Source organism: Sturnira hondurensis, unplaced genomic scaffold, assembly GCF_014824575.4.
Source record: "Sturnira hondurensis isolate 20B ecotype Veracruz unplaced genomic scaffold, ASM1482457v3 Scaffold0011253, whole genome shotgun sequence".
Lineage (NCBI taxonomy): Eukaryota > Metazoa > Chordata > Mammalia > Chiroptera > Phyllostomidae > Sturnira > Sturnira hondurensis.
This window is the reverse complement of record NW_028083884.1, coordinates 1697700-1711139: the sequence shown is the minus strand read 5'-3', so window position 1 is coordinate 1711139 and position 13440 is coordinate 1697700. Positions and strand designations below refer to the sequence as shown.

The 13440-nt window shown below is 48.6% G+C and overlaps 1 non-coding gene across 1 annotated transcript; it reads right to left on the bottom strand.

Annotated features, from left to right (window-relative positions):
• Positions 1-279: 279 nt before the first annotated feature.
• On the bottom strand, positions 280-386 carry LOC118996326 (U6 spliceosomal RNA). The gene has a single exon (XR_005068468.1). It is a non-coding gene; the product is annotated as a U6 spliceosomal RNA (small nuclear RNA).
• Positions 387-13440: the final 13054 nt, after the last annotated feature.

Sequence of the window (13440 nt, the reverse complement as noted above, 5' to 3'; positions counted from 1 at the left end):
TTCCAGTTCCATCCATGCTGTTGCAAAAGGTAGGAGCTCCTTCTTTCTGCTGCATAGAATTCCATTGTGTATATGTACCATAGTTTTTTGATCCATTCATTTACTGATGGGCACCTAGGTTGCGTCCAACTCTTGGCTATTGTAAATTGTGCTGCTATGAACATTGGGGTGCATATGTTTTTTGGGATTGGTGTTTTAGGGTTCTTAGGATACAATCCCAGCCATGGAATTGCTGGGTCAAAAGGCAGGTCCAATTTTAGTTTTCTTAGAAAATTCCATAAAAATATGGAACGCTTCACGAATTTGCGTGTCATCCTTGCGTGGGGGCCATGCTAATCTTCTCTGTATCGTTCCAATTTTAGTCTATGTGCTGCCGAAGTGAGCACTCAAATGGATTTTAATAGCCAGGCATGTGGCGAGTCATTCTCTCTCTTCAGGGCTGTCCTTGGCCTCCAGTCTGAGGTCTGACATCACTGTCATTGCAGGTCAGACCCTTCAGGGTGACTCAGATTTGTTCCTCAGGCTTCTCTGTCAGCGGCTCGTGGGCACCTTCTGCCTGATGAGGCTGCTCTTCCCCTGTGCCTGCTTCTGCCTTCGCGGCCAGTACACCTCGGCTCTTGGTGGGTGGCGTGTTCTTTTCCAGCTCACGTTTCTTGGTCAAGTTAGTCCACTCTGTCTTCCAGCAATTCTTCACACTTTCTGCTTCTCCTCGCTATCCATTTCTATGCTGTTTTCTCTGTATGCTCTTATGGATATATTATTTTTTAAACATTTCTGTAATTTTAAGGAATTTTGGAAGGAAATTTTGTTTGGATGTTTTACTTCCACAATTTTTTTTGGTATGATGAAAGGGAAGTTTATTTAATATATATTTAATAATTTTCTGTAGGAGAATCATTAAGTTTTGTACAAATTGCATCTACTTATTTCCAGAGTTTTGCCAGGCAGCTGCTTTTTTTTTTTCTTTAAAGAGTTATCACAAGTTTTCCAAATAATTTTTGTTTTCTCTTTTTAGTACCTGTACTTCTTATATGTATTTTAATATTTAAAAGTTTTTATTTTATTTTTAAAGATTTTATTTATTTATCTTTAGAGGGGAAGGGAAGGAGAGAGGGAGAGAATATCAATGTATGGTTGCCTCTTGTGAGTCCCCTGCTGGGAACTGGCCTGCAACCCAGGCCTGTGCCCTGACTGGGAATTGGACCTCGATCTTTCGGTTTGCAGGCCCGTGCTCAACCCACTGAGCTACACCAGCTAGGGCTCTTTTAAACAGTTTTTAAAGTGGAAGAACAATTTTAGTGTGGAATGAGGTTAGTATTGTTTTACTTTAAATTAGGGCAGAGTCACGTGGTGCCCAGAGGATGAGCCTTCCTCAGCCTTAGTTTTTACTCAGGATGTATTTGCTAAATCCTGCTTTCTTCCTCCATTCATGAAAGTGACGACTGCTTGTCTGTTTTTCCTCCCTTATTAACAAACGAAACAAGATTCTGTCTGGCTATGTTATTGTGCGTCTTGCTGGAAATCAGCTGTTTTAATTCTTAACGCCTGTTCTTAAGCAATAAGATGAAGGCACGGGGTGGGGGGGCGACTGTTGAGTTTGAAGGGTGCTGCCCCTACTGGAACTGAGTTCTTAGTTGCGTGCGCAGCCAGGTTCTGCCTGGCTCTTAGGTTTGGGAGGGAGAGAGAAAGCTCCAGGTTTTTCATCTGACTTTCTCTGAACACCATCAACAGCCAACGCTCTCCCCTCCACAGTAACACCATGGACAAAGGAGAAGGGAGAGGAAGTGGCTTTGAACGTGCCCTCAGAGGAAATGTGGGAGTCACCTACTGGAGTAGGAAATTGTGTGAGTCACAGCTTCCGCTTCCCATTTGTGCCTGCTCCGTGAGAATGGATCTGGGCCCTTCACCTGTTTTTCCTGGGCCCGCCAACCCCGATGTTTGTCAGTAGAGGGCGCTGCGGAGACATTGCAGGAGGAAAGGATTTTGCCTAGTAGGTCAGATGGACCTGATGGGCGGCTGCTGCAGTGCTCACAGCTTTCTCCCGTATCCACTAAAGCTTCCGCAGTGCTGTGGCTCTCCATGCTCGGCTGTGTAATGCATTGGCCAGGGGCTCCCCACTGGCCCCCCGCCCCGCTCCCCGGGCACGCCTCTGGGGTGCTTTTGTAGCAGAATGCCTCTGACTCCTGCAGAACGCGCAGCAGGGACATGCAGCAGCCAATCGCTGGCCCCAGCCCCTCTTCCTCACCTAAGAGTGTCTCTGGTGAGACCCCTCCCCACGAGCGAGTTTCTCGGCACTGTGGAAGATGCCCACCAATGTCTTCTCTGCCATCCCGTGAGCTACGGCTGTGCCGCTTCTAACCGAAGCTCTCGAGGTCAGATCCCAGGTTGGGCAGGTGGGGGTGGGGGGGCACTCTGTCTCAGCTCCAGCGGTGGGGGCTTCTCCTTATATTGGCGGTTTCTACGGTCTTTAAAGTCTTTTACTTCTTACTTTTTCTTCCCCTGTAAATCGAATCCCCCTTTACGGTTAAAGCTCCTTTATAGTAACCCTTTGCTATTCAAATGCCTGTATGGTTTCTCTGCTGATTATACTCAGATTGCTTTGGAAGTTTTCTTAGTTAAGCTCTGATTGTTGTACAACAGATCCATGGAAATATGAAAATAGAAGAGAAAAATGACAACATGGAATGGAAGGAAAACAAGAAATTCACTTCTTCATTTCTTAAGAAAGTCGCTCTTTGTACATTCACGTCACTTATCACACAGGAGGCGTCGGTGCCTTCTGTTGGATTCACGTCGTCACCTGAATCCAAAACAAAGGGCAGGCAGAGCTCTGTCCTGGGCTCAGCCCTTGGCTTTCCACCCACCTCTCCCCGGGCAGCCCTTACTGCTCCCAGGTTGCTCTCTTTCACTCTGATTATTCTCCTAGGCCTCAGCCCCACATCGCCAGCCTCCTGTTGGAAGCTTGGAAGCAGAAAGCAAACCTGTGGTCTAGGTTCAGTCTTGACTGCCCCTTGCTGCCTCCATGACCTTGGCCTTAGAACATTGTTGGCTCATGGTGAGCTCTGAATAAGTGTAATTGTTTTATTGCTGGACATTTTCATCTAAAATCTGTAATCATCATATTTACTTTCATTGAATTTGTATTGTGTTTGATTAATGGCCCCAGTCATTTGGGTCTAAAAATATATAGTGCCAGTGTTCTGTCTCTGTCCTCCCCATTTAATGAGCTCCAAGCCAGGAACATTCTTTTCAGCATCTCTGGCGTGTCTGCTTCCTTCTTATTCCCTCCTTCACCAACCTGGCTTATTCCTGATCCACAGTGTTTCAGTAGGTGCACACTGGCCGCTCACACTTACGCACTGTGAATTGCAGGGGCACTCTGCACCATGCAGGGGCGCTAATCTCTCTAAATGATGCCATCCCCTGGCTCTGGCCTCTCTGTTGTCTCCCAGTTACCTCAAGGCGGCCATTCTGACGCCTTAGGTAGGTGTGCAACATCCTTTACTTTCTGACTCCAACTTGTATCTCCAATTCTCTCCTAAGTCCTCTACTCCAGGTAAAAGTTCTGCCTTTTGTTTTCCCACAAAGCCACTGTGTTTCCTTTCTCTTTTCTTAAGTGATTCCCTCTTGCTCTCCAACCTGGCTGGGAGGTCCTCACCCTGCATCCTCCTCCCAGCTCCTGGCCTTTCCTGCTTCTGCCCGTTCGGCCACAGCCAGCCACAGCCAGCCACAGCCAGCCACAGCCAGCCACAGCCAGCCATGGCCCAGCCACAGCCAGCCACGGCCCAGCCACGGCCCAGCCGCCACTGTCCCGAGCACCTTGGAGGAGAAAGAGTGCTCATCCAATGTGCTGCTCTCCTCTGATAGCTCCTCCCGCAGCTGTCCTGCGTCCGGCAGCTTTCCCTAAACATCCCGCAGAGGTCCGCGGAGCTCTGACAGCAGGGAGAGGTTTTCATTTTTTCCTGTATCATCTACAGCGCCTTGCCCATTTCAGCGGTGTTCACAAAATAGGTCACATCAATATGTTCTTTACAGCACATTTATTTGTAACCATTTGATTGAAATGGCCTGTTTTCCTCAGTATTTATTAGCAGTCCAATAATTTTACTTGCGAACCTCCAAGCAATAGCACTTGGTGAAAGTTTTGAAAGAAAATGTAAAATTGAAAGGTTTTGGCCTGTTTTTGTTCTCCTCCACCTATGCGAATTAAGAAAAGTTAGCTGAATGTTAGAAGCTTTAGTCTTAATCACAGAATACTTAGGCTTTTAGTCTATTTTATATTTTTAAGGTTTTATTTATTTATGTTTAGAGAGGGGAAGGGAAGAAGAAAGAGAGGGAGTGAAACATCAATGTGTGGCTGCTTCTCATGTGCCCCCCACTGGGGACCTGGCACCCAACCCGGGCATGTGCCCTGCCTGGGAATCAAACCGGGATCCTCTGGTTCGCCGGCCCGCGCTCAATCCACTGAAGCCACACCACCCAGGGCAGAATGCATAGGCTTTTCAAAGCAAAATTTGAGGGCTACTGGGGTAGGTACCGATTTTTACAAAACAATAAAAAAGGAGGGGTTGATAATTACAGAGGACGTATTTAAAATGACGAGGTGAAATAAAGTGATATCAAAAAACACTGGATTTGTGGTAGCAGAGAACTTGGCATTCCTAAAGAGACTTTAGTAAATGAATGGATCAAAAGCTGTGGTGCATTTACGTGATGGAACACCACACAGCAGAAAGAAATTCCTACCCTTCGTGTAAGCACAGAGCGATCTGGACAGCATCATGCTGAGTGAAGTGAGCCAGGCAGTGAAAGATAAATACCTTATGACCTCTCCTCTAAGCAGAACCTAATCAACAAAACAAACAAGCAAGCAAAATATAACCAGAGACATTGAAATTAAGAATGAACTGGCAGTAACCAGAGGGGAGGTGGGAGGGGATTATGGGGGGAAAAGAGGGAAGGGTTGTCAAGGAACGTGTATGAAGGACACATGGACAAAGCCAAAGAAAGGGGGGTAGGACTGAGGGTGGGAGGTGGGGATGGCTGGGGTGGGGAAGGTGGAGACAATACTTGAACAACAATAAAAAAGAAAAAAAAAGAAAATGGCATCTAGAGAGCTTTACAGTTGTATCCAATAATCCATTTTCGTAAGGGCATTTTACACGTAGAAAGTTACTGTGTGTGAATGCGAAGAGTATCGTTTGTAAGCGAAGCGCCTCCAAAGGCCAGCAGCCTGAGCGGTGGGCGGCAGATGGAGGCAGCGGCCCCTGGCCTCCTGCTGGCTGTGAACGCGTCCCAGGGAAAGGTGTCCCTGGTCACCGCTGTCTCGGAACAAAGGAGGCCTGGAGTGAATCCCGTCTCCCTTGGGCCCTGGGTCTATTCTTCATCCCTCTGGTCACGCTGACCTGTACTTCCTGCAGGGACAGGAAGGTGCCTGCGGTGATTCTGATTAATCAAAGAACACCAAGGAACTTCCAAATGAAGTTTTCTTAGAGGCTTATAGATTTTTACGGAGAAGTCTAAATTTGGGGGACTATTTTATAAATCTACTTCCGTCTCTAATTTTTGTTATAAATGACTTCTGTGCTCAGTAGAGATTCAGGAAAAACTGGGGGGCTCCTGTCAAANACCCAGGGCAGAATGCATAGGCTTTTCAAAGCAAAATTTGAGGGTTACTGGGGTAGGTACCGATTTTTACAAAACAATAAAAAAGGAGGGGTTGATAATTACAGAGGACGTATTTAAAATGACGAGGTGAAATAAAGTGATATCAAAAAACACTGGATTTGTGGTAGCAGAGAACTTGGCATTCCTAAAGAGACTTTAGTAAATGAATGGATCAAAAGCTGTGGTGCATTTACGTGATGGAACACCACACAGCAGAAAGAAATTCCTACCCTTCGTGTAAGCACAGAGCGATCTGGACAGCATCATGCTGAGTGAAGTGAGCCAGGCAGTGAAAGATAAATACCTTATGATCTCGCCTCTAAGCAGAACCTAATCAACAAAACAAACAAGCAAGCAAAATATAACCAGAGACATTGAAATTAAGAATGAACTGGCAGTAACCAGAGGGGAGGTGGGAGGGGATTATGGGGGGAAAAGAGGGAAGGGTTGTCAAGGAACGTGTATGAAGGACACATGGACAAAGCCAAAGAAAGGGGGGTAGGACTGAGGGTGGGAGGTGGGGATGGCTGGGGTGGGGAAGGTGGAGACAATACTTGAACAACAATAAAAAAGAAAAAAAAAAGAAAATGGCATCTAGAGAGCTTTACAGTTGTATCCAATAATCCATTTTCTTAAGGGCATTTTACACGTAGAAAGTTACTGTGTGTGAATGCGAAGAGTATCGTTTGTAAGTGAAGCGCCTCCAAAGGCCAGCATCCTGAGCGGTGGGCGGCAGATGGAGGCAGCGGCCCCTGGCCTCCTGCTGGCTCTGAACGCGTCCCAGGGAAAGGTGTCCCTGGTCACCGCTGTCTCGGAACAAAGGAGGCCTGGAGTGAATCCCGTCTCCCTTGGGCCCTGGGTCTATTCTTCATCCCTCTGGTCACGCTGACCTGTACTTCCTGCAGGGACAGGAAGGTGCCTGCGGTGATTCTGATTAATCAAAGAACACCAAGGAACTTCCAAACGAAGTTTTCTTAGAGGCTTATAGATTTTTACGGAGAAGTCTAAATTTGGGGGACTATTTTATAAATCTACTTCCGTCTCTAATTTTTGTTATAAATGACTTCTGTGCTCAGTAGAGATTCAGGAAAAACTGGGGGGCTCCTGTCAAAATCTGGACAGGGGCGTTTGCGGACTGGACTAAGGCAAGTGTCCTCTGTGCTGCGAGGCAGCGGGGGCACCGAGCACCCCGACAATGAGAGCCCTCCCCTCCAAACCCAGCGGAGGGGAGAGACAGAAGCCAGGCTCTAGGTCGAGTCTTTCGTGTCCAGCTTTTGGCGTATTACCGTTGAATTTTATACTGTGGAGATAGGCACTAAGAATGTGAATGGTAAGATTTTTCAGGGGAGTCCTTTTAGAACCTTGATGGCCAAGGGGAACAGGATACCTCTAGCAGGCATGGGAATTTTTCAAGTAGGGAATGTTGATCATAATTACGACATTCAAGCCCGCAGGTCATCAAGAAGGCTTTTGAATGATAACTGGAGCCGACTAAATAGGTAAAAAGGGACAAATCTCCGTCGACGGGGAGACATGAAGCACACATAAAACGTAGTCTGGCTGCCAGGACTGTTGGGTGAAGGGCCCCCCTTTGGGAGAGGTGTGGGCTCCAGGACCCTGAAGTCCAGCCCTGACCTCTGACATCTTCACCAGTCAGCTGTGAAGGATGAGAAGGTCATTATTTCGTAGCAACTTATTGATTTTTTTATTCCTGACGGAGCTGGGCACTGGGGACACAGAAATGAATGGAGTGTGACTCTTGCTCTCCAGGAGCCCCTGTCTCGTGGGGAAGATGCGTGCGGTGCCCATCGATAGAGCGCTGTGCAGTGAGCGTTGGCATGGAGACAAGAGCTCTGAGAGCATAGAGAATCAGGAGGTGAATCAGGGAGGGCTTCCGGAGGAGGTGACGTTAAGTCAGTGATGGCCTGGAGAATTCTATGCAACTAGTAGAAAATGAAGGAAAACATAAGTAGACTTACAGAATCTTCTGGAAAGACTTTAGAGGTTATTTCTTCATTTTACAAAAGGGAAAAGTGACTCAGAGCAACTTATCCAAAGTTACACAGGCAGTGGATCTTAGATCCTTCCTGAAGCTCTTCTTTCCACATTCTGTGCTTAGGAATCCAATCAAATAGGACCATTTCATTTCTGAGCAGGGTTTTCCCCTTAATAGAGGAAAATGGTTGATGAAATTCAGTAACTCAGCATTATGGAGAAAAAACAAGAAGAAAACAAATGTAGTCTTGGGCAGTGTGTTAGTTTCCTGTGCTGCTATGACACATCAGCAGGAGGTTCGTCCCCCGAGGCAACAGAACTTTATCCTCCCCCGTGGCTCCGTGGGCCGGAAGTCTGAAATCAGTATCCATGGCCTGAAAGCAAGGCATCTGCAGGGCTCCCTCCCCTGGGCTCTACACTGTCGCCAACAAGAGTGGCCCGTACTCAGGCAAGTGTCCTCGGTGCTGTGAGGCAGCGGAAGCACCTACCACCACAGTGACTCACGACGAAGGCACTGGAGCTTTCTGGAGACGCCCAGAATTCCTCGGTTTGTGGTCACATCACGCCAGTTCCTGCTTCTGTCTTCACTCTCCTCTGGACACTGGGCATGGCGTGTGGGCTCACCCAGAATTGCACCGGCAAAGACCCTCGGTCTGACGAAGCCAGCACTTCACAGGCTCTGGGGGCTGGATGTGGACAGGTCTTGGGGGCCACAGCCAGCCCCTCTCGGGCCGCACTACACGGGGATCGTAGGAGGACAGTGCAGGTGCTGGGTCCCCTTTCCTCTGGCTAGACTTCCGTGTGAATTATGTGTTCATTTCTGAGTCCCACGTCCTCAGGGGGATGGAGAGACTCTGGATCCCACTCAGAGGAGAGCGAAGATGGTGACGGGCCATTTGGGGAAAGGGCAATGGGACATTAGTGTGGGGAGAGAGACCTCAAGGCAGCGGGGTAGGATTTGTGGGTGGACACCCTGAAGGCTGATGGGTAACATCTGTGAGTGAGGCTGAGGGTGGCTGGGGGGGGAGTGGGTTCTGGCACTGCCAAAGTGACACCAGAGGCAGCATCCAGAGGAGGGGACGTTGGAGAAGCTGACCCAGGTCCCCTCCAGCCCCCAGTTCCTGGGAGCCCCCTGACTGTCATCTGTGGGTACAACAGTGCCTGTCCTCCCAGTCACGCTCCTTACAATACCCTGTAGGTCTAATTCCTTGAACAGGCCTGGGGCATGTGTACCAGTCAGTGGGTCTTCCTGTTTGTGTCGCGCCTGGTCCTGAACCGTGTCCAAGCAGAGATGAAGGGGAACTCAGGGCCGATTTCTCTGATGTTAGTAATTTATTGCACATACGCTAATTTAAAAAAAAATAGAGAATTAAAACTTGACCCAATCCCCTTGGGACTTGTCTTTCCACGTCTGCACTCCCCTACGGCCACCGTCCAGCTCTCTGCGCACACCCTTACCACAACGGACATTTAATTATCACGCTGGTTTCACTGCCCAAGAGCACGTGGGGGGAAGGAAGCCTTCACCTGCCCTCTGCACCTTTGGGGAAATTTGCCTTGTGGGACTTTGAGTTGGGAAGTAAGAAAAGATAATTACCGATCTAATAGAGTTTACAAGGACGAGTGCGAATATTTCAGCAGCGCCTGTTCAATCAATAGGCCACTGAGGAGATTTCAGGAGTCAGGCAAAAGGCACACCTTCCTGGATGCAATCAAAGTGGAATTAGGCTTTCGGCTTGTTTTCTATTACAAGTTTGTGAGATTTAACAGGTTGCAGTATTCTGAAGTGTATCATTCTGCACAATGGCTTCTAGATGCTACCTGCAAATGGAACTTCTGTAATCTGTGTTTAAAAAAAAAGTTAGGTCCACCACATTCCACAGTGTGCCTGGGAAATTCAGGGTCCTATTCGAAAGGGGGAAGGGCAGCGGAAAGGGTAGTGGTCACGACCATTACAGTAATCAAGACGTGTCAGTGTGGCGTGGGGACAGTTGGGAGACGGAGGGGAGACAGAGGTGGAGGGCACACCTGGTCTCCAGTGTGGGCATCTGGTGGGTGGATGTGCTCTTCACCGACCCGGGACAGGTTTTGTAGAAAGCAGTTGCTTGGTTTCATTTCAAATATGCTGCTTTCTGGCCACCAACTGATTGCTCTCATTGGTTGCAAATGATAGCAGAGAGATTAATTTTCATCAGTGGAGTGGACACACTGACTCACCTGAAGTGGAAATTGCAGACGCATAAAGAAGCGAGGCGTTCGTGGGCATGCGATTTTGGAGTGGGCGGCCACTGGCAGGTCTGCCTGGTGCGCTGCGCTGGGTCTGTCTTGGGGGCTTGCTTGCTTGTCCCTGCCAGGGTTTCTCACACCTCCTCTGAGGTCCAGCTTCACAGAGGTCACCAGACAGAGACCAGGTCCTCTGGTGGGTCTCTTCCCACAGCGAGCTGTTCCCGCCACATTAGTGGAGCTTTGGCATGGGCTTGTGAAAACTCTCTCAGGCCTTAATGTGCTCTCATAAATCCTTATCTGGCCCCTGAATGGTCTGAAAAAGAGACCCTGCTTTCTAAAGACCAAGGAATACTTTATTTTCAGTAGTTGAAGTCCAAGGACATCAGGCTCACGTTCTGTGGCACAAAATATACCTAGTTCATCACATCCTTGAACTAGGAATATGAAGTCGTGACTCTGGCCCTGGTTTTACCACGGACCAGCCTTCCTGGTCTGGACAAGACCCTCACGCTCCACGTGCTCCACTTTTTCACGTGCCAAACAACAGCGACGGGCCAGGTTTTGACTGTCCCTTCCAGCTCTCAGGTGTGATGGTTCTATAATTCTACTGTATAACTTAGCCGCGCAAACCTCACTTAGGAGAAGCTGTGTGCTGGGTGGATGCAAGATACCAGCTGTTCGACGTACCCACCACGGACAGAGAATGCAAAGGGCAGCGTGGAGAGACTTGGCCCTGAGGAGTCTGGGCGAGTTAATGGGGCAGCAAAGTTACCAAATATGTTTGTTCACTCGCCTGGGAGCTAATGGGTCTGAAACAGATTTTCAAAATTGTGTGCATGAGAAGCATGGTAGTTAGTTATTCCTGAGATAACCCTGCCTCTTTATCCTCTTCTTATAGGGCCGGATCCCCACCCCCATCCCACGATCAGGGTCTCAGAGGCTGTTAGGAGATCCAGCTTGTTCCACCCGACAGCACCTGCCACCTGCAGGAGAGGGCAAAGGAGGTCAGTGTGAGTCACCGAAAACCCTAACGTAATCATGCATGAGGTCGAAGCCTATGAGACTGCCCATGTATGTCCACTGTCAAGCCACACAGATGCCAGACTTGCTACACACATACAATGAGGCATCGTTCAGCCTTTGAAAGGAAGGAAATACTGTCATGTGCTGTAATGTGGAGGAGCCTGTAATGTGTCCTTAATGTTAAGGACATTATGCAAAGGGAGCCACGCCAGTCACAGAAAGACAAATACTGCATGGCTCCATTCGTGAGAAATCGGGTTACTCAGTGTATCAAAACCCACAGAGACAGGCCTGGCTGGGGTGGCTCAGTGGATGGAGTGCTGGCCTCTGCACCCAGTCAAGGCACATGCCTGGGCCTCGGGCCAGGTTCCCATTGGAGGGCGTGTGAGAGGCAACCGATTGAGGTTTCTCTCCCTCTCTTTCCCCCTCGCTCCCCCCTCTAATAGTGAATAATGAAATCTTAAAAAACCCCACAGAGACAGAAAGAAGAATGGTGGTTATCAGAGGTGGGGGGGGGACTTCTTGTTTAGTGGTACAGTTTCCGTTTGACGAGATGGAGAGTTCTGCAGACGGATGGTGGCGATGGCCGTTGCCCTACCAACAAACGCACTTTATACCACTGACCTGCGCACTTACAAATGGTTAAGATGGTAAATTCTATGGTATGTGTGTTTTCCCACATAACAGAAATGGGAAAAAGTGACGGATTTCAGGTTTAGAATGCCTCTAAGTAGATTCATAGCTAGTAGTATTTCTAAGTACAAGGAACAACTTACACTAGGATAGCCATCTCACCCCCCAAAATAGACTAGTTACCTTACCTAGTAAATAACAGGTTGAGTTTAATAAATAGAAAAGACCAAGTGGCCACATTCATCTTCTGGAGTTAGATAATGATTCTGAATTGCTCTACGTGTGAGAACATCATGGGGACTTGATTATCCATTCTTTCTGCGGTCTTGACCTCTGTGCAGGGTGGCCAGCGTGGTCATCGTCTGTGTGAGGAGAGGGATTGGACCTGCCTTGCAGTATAAAATGTATGCTCCGAGTCTGACGACTGCGGTGTTATTAATATGTCAGTGATGAATAATACAGTTCGAATCTGAATTGCTGGTTACGAAGGAAAATTTTCAGATCAAACTCCCTCCACAGATGATGGCGATGCAGAGAATTAAAAAATCCCCCTGAACAGATGATGTTCTTGAAAGATGATAGAAGTATGCCGTGTGTATTATTATTCATAGACTTTTCTAGAGACATCATTAAAAACGTCTCAGGTGATATTACTGTTGAAGCCTGAATTTGCCTAAGAGGTAAGAGGTGGTTGACAAAGAAATAGAACATATTTGTGTATCAGAACACATCTGTGTCCTAATGAAGTCTCCGAGGTAGTAGGAGAAAATCTATCAGCCTGTTCTGCTCTTTAAAAAACTTTTTGCTTTTAGGGTCTGGGTTTCTAAGAGCTGTTTTTCTGCTTCTGTCGGCCATGCGGTCTCTGGCTCGGACCCGTGGAGCAGAAGCCTTTTCCTGCCTCTGTCTTTCTCTTTCCCTTTCAACGTGTGATCTCGCAGAGGTGCCCAAACTTTTGGCATCTCTGCGCCACACTGGAAGAAGAATTGTTTGGGGCCATGCATGAAATACATTGTGACGTGTAAGAACAAAAAAATCTCATAATGTTTTAAGTCAATTTACGATTTTGTGTTGGGCTGCATTCACGGCCGTTCTGGGCTGCATCCTTGGGTTGGGCTCCCCTAAGCCTACGCTGCACTATAGTCAGAATGACTTTAAAGAACACAATTCGGACCACGTTATTCCCTGACACGTGGCTTATCAATGCCCCCGTAACAAGTCAGACTGCCGGTGTCATGCATGTGGAGGGATTAGCATGGGGCCCGGACTGGGGGAGGGTGCGGGAAGATTTAGCGGTGGTATCGACTTGGGCCCGTGTTTTATCCTCGCCTCTCACCCCTAACGCTCCCTGGGTGCCGTACGTTTCTTACATCCCTCAACCCTCACGACAACCCGCACAGCTGGGTTTTTACAGCAGCGTTTTACCAGAGCCCGGCCACTCACGCCCCGTTGGAATCAGCTGGCACGCTGTTTAAAATGCTGCAGCCTGGACCCCACACCCGGAGATCCTGGAATAATTGGCTAGGACCGGGACCCAAACGCTGGTTTTTATTTTATAGGCACCGGGGTTGATGGCCACTGTGCAGGGAGAGTTGGGGGCTGCGGCGCTGGGTGATCTGCTGGATGTTCTCATGGATCCCGAACCGGCGGGCGTGCCAGGGCGGGCTCAGAGCCGGCTGGGCACTGGCGGGTCTGCGCTGTGCTGCCCACGCCAGGCCCTGGCATCTTTGCAGGCACGGCTCCTTCCACTCCACGGAAACCCCAGTCCCTCCCTCCCTCCTCCACCTGGTGAAGTTGTTCGCTCTTCATTCCCAGCTCACCAGTTGCCTCCTTCCCAGGTTGTGCCAGTCGTCCTGCATTGGGGGCTGCTGTCTGCTCTTGGGCGCGACCCTGCCTTGC